We start from the raw sequence: 3538 nt of genomic DNA, 5'->3' as shown, positions 1-3538 counted from the left end.
TTTTTTTTTTTCAGAACCGGGAATTGAACTCAAGCCCTTGTGCTTGCCAGGCAAGCACTTATTCTACTGAGCCATCTCCCCGGCCCTGATAGTATTTATATTAAAGCAACATGTACATAGAAAAAGAAAAGTGATTCTAGTGCAAGATTTAACATAAATAATTGAATAATTTTCATGGATACGGTTATATTTTTATATCCTATAGGTGAGAAATTAACATAATTAGAAACAAATTATCCAAATACTTCCTCTTTATTATAAAGAACTTAACTTTATATTTAAAGTACAAAGAAGCTGGCTTTATGAAGATATTACCTATGCATGTGACAATTTAAATGTAAATTCTTGGTTTTCACTAATTGCTAACATAATGAAAGAAATAGCACTGATGTGGTGACACACACCTGTAATCCCAGCACTCAAGGTGCTGGAAAAGGAGAACTGCAGAAAGATTGAGATCTGTCTGGGCTACATATTGAATTCAAGTACAGTCTGAAATACACAGGACCCTGTTTCAAAAAAACCAAATCCAAAATAAAATGAAACCCAATTCTTTTAATTTTTTATAGTTTCATAATGGACCAAAAGAAAAGATAAAATTGATAAAGAGAGAGAATAAAATGTTAACAATTTAATAACTAATGATTTTAGGTAAGAAACATTTATTTCATTAATATTTGATATTTTTATACATCAGAGAATTAAGGAAAAAGTCTACCATTTTGCACAGCAAGACTGATTTCCTAACATAATGAAGATAGCAGGTACAGTAAGCAGGACAATTTATAAAAGAAGGCAAATAGAATTGCAGTTATGGTTTTTGAGAAAGTTTCATAGTCTTAAAAATTATGTATGTGAATTTAGATCATTTTTTACATAGTATTTAAAAAGCCTAGCCAGGCATGGTGGTGCATGTCTGTAATCCCAGAATTCAGGAGGCTGAGGCAGAAGGTGAGTTTTGTTTCAGCCTGAGCCATATAGTGACTTCAAAGCCAACCTGAGCTACACAGTGCAACACTGTCTCAAAAACTCAAAATAGAACAAAAAAAAAAAAAGAAAAGAAAAATAAACCAATTAAAACATCTGCACTTTAAGTAGAGATTAAAGTGGAAGGAAAGGATTTGTACAGTTCCATAAGATCCTGCTGTGCCCTGTATATTAAATGATGACAACAACCACAAAGTGAAGGCACAAGCAACACAATAACATAAGGGAATGTGCAATAAAAAGTAGAAAAGGAGCAGTAAATTAGGGACAAGATAATCCAACAAATATATAAGAATCTGTAAAACAATAGCTGGAATATAAGGGGTAATGAAAATATATTGTGTGACTGTTTAAATTAAAAAATCTGATACAATAAAAAAATTATGTTAACTTATATCAAAAATATTCCACCTTGTTTCAAACTACTTATTTTAGTGTTTTTTTTTTTTACTTTCTTAAAAAAGTTCTACAAATTCTTTCCCAAATGATATTATAGATTGTTGTGAAAACTACAATGAATAGTACTGCCAAGTATCATTCAATGGAAATTCAGGCCCATGAAAACTTAAGGGTATATCCTCAACAATCTTATTTTTGGGACCTGAAAGCGTTGGACTCCTGGCTCTTCCCCAAAATGAAAAGTACCATGGGAGATGATCCTCTTTAGGAATTCAAAGTTGAGGCAATCATGACAGCTGTGCAAAAAAAAAAAAAAACAGGATATCCAGAACTGCTTTAGAAAGTGGCAGTAATTATAAAGGTGTTTGAAGTTTAAGAAGCAATGACAATGTGAATTTTAAAGCAATATAGCTTTTATTTAAACACACTGTATTATTAACATGTCTCACAAGTATGGTAGATTTATTATAAAAGTGAAGCCAAAATACTTCATATCTCCTAGTCTCCACAAACTTTACTATATTACTTTTCATATTCTTCCTCTCATTAGTGCTGTTTATTTCCCTATCCTTAAATCTTGTCTGCCTGTTTATTTCTCTAGCCCCAAATCTTGTATTGGCCATTCAAATGTGTCAACAGCTAAGGTATATCAATTATGAGACTAAGAATGAAAAGGTTTTCCAAGTTTCTACATGGTATATTTCTGTGTGATAACCTAAAACTCAGATTGAGAGGCTATTAGATGAAAGCTGTATAGGAGAAAATTGAAGCATTCCAGAAAATAGGCTGACCACCACACAAACACACTAAAGCAGAGAAACCTTATTTTACTTTAAGCATATTTAATCTAAAGTAAATGCGAGAACCCAGGCAGAATACAACTCCACTGAGTTTAGGCAGAACCAAGGAAAAGTGTCAAGCCATAGATTAATGAGAAAATGAATTCTAAGGTGGTTTGGTTTAACAAATATTATAGATAAAATTCTGCTTCTATAATTAAAAATATTCATTAACATATTTAGAAGGGCAAGGCATGAAATGATACTCAAAATGCGTATGTGATTATTAAAGTATATGAGTGTTCAACAAGTGCAAAATGTACTAATCTGTAAAGTAAAATTCACCCAATTGAAATTCCTCAACAAAGAAACATAACACTTCCACAAGGATATACAAGAAATGACTTACTTAAAGCTAAGAACCAAATCTCTGTGCTCTACCAAAATCTAATTTTCACAGACTCTGCTGATTATCTTTGCTGTGGTAGAGTAAGAAAAAATGCAAACTAAACACTCTTGAAATCTCATATGCATAGAGAATGCTAGAAATATTGACTCTGTAAAAAAACCTTGAGTGGCTTCAAGGAAGCACACATGTAAAGAATGTTGAATAGGAGCATTGATACCAATAGCCCTGCCATCACCTGTGAATTCTCTCTTATCTCCTTCTCTTTGAAGCTCTGGGCCAGAAGCCCAACTCCACGCTGAAGCTGATATCAAAGGGAAATTAGGGCTGGAGATCGACTGTACTTTTTTGCCAAAGCACAAAGGACTGGATCATCCAAGAGAACTGGGGAACTCTGATTCACACTGAAAAGGTAGGCAGAAATTCTCAAAATTTAAACCAAATAACTTGTTTGTCAAGAAACTTTCAATATAGACCAAGGTACTAACCCTAAACCAACTATCCTTCAATATAGTCCTTGAGGAAGTAGCACCATTACCTTCTGGGATCTCCTCAACATGCAAATTCTCCCTTAACCCTGCATAAACAGAGGCTAATAACTTTTCATCATCAGTTGTGGTTTAGTAAATTCTTTGTTGTTTTTCTTACCATCTTTTATCTCGTTGGGTTCCCAGTGCACCATAAGCAACCAAAATTATATCCTTTGACTTGCAGTAATCCAGCAGTTTGCTCTGGTTGAAATAAGGATGGCATTTAACCTGTAAATGGAAAGGTTCTAAAGTTATCAGAGCACATGAAATCCTAATGTTAGCATGATAGATAAATTTTAAAAGTCAATGAGGTTGAATAAGAAAAGCACATAACATTATATTTGAATTAAAAAACAACACACAGGGGCTGGTGAGATGGCTCAGTGGTCTAAAGCACCTACTTAGAACAAGCTTAGCAAAGCAGAGGGACCACAGTT

General features: G+C 33.4%; 2 pseudogenes; both read right to left on the bottom strand.

Annotated features, from left to right (window-relative positions):
* LOC101583518 overlaps nt 1–3538 on the bottom strand; it is a 160886-nt pseudogene that overhangs the window by 10084 nt on the left and 147264 nt on the right.
* Nucleotides 3216–3538, bottom strand: part of LOC105741325 — a 15550-nt pseudogene continuing 15227 nt past the window's right edge.

This window comes from Octodon degus, unplaced genomic scaffold, assembly GCF_000260255.1.
Source record: "Octodon degus isolate 3935 unplaced genomic scaffold, OctDeg1.0 scaffold00443, whole genome shotgun sequence".
Classification (NCBI taxonomy): Eukaryota; Metazoa; Chordata; class Mammalia; order Rodentia; family Octodontidae; genus Octodon; species Octodon degus.
Note: the sequence above shows the minus strand (reverse complement) of the source record. Positions and strands in the feature narration are given on the sequence as shown.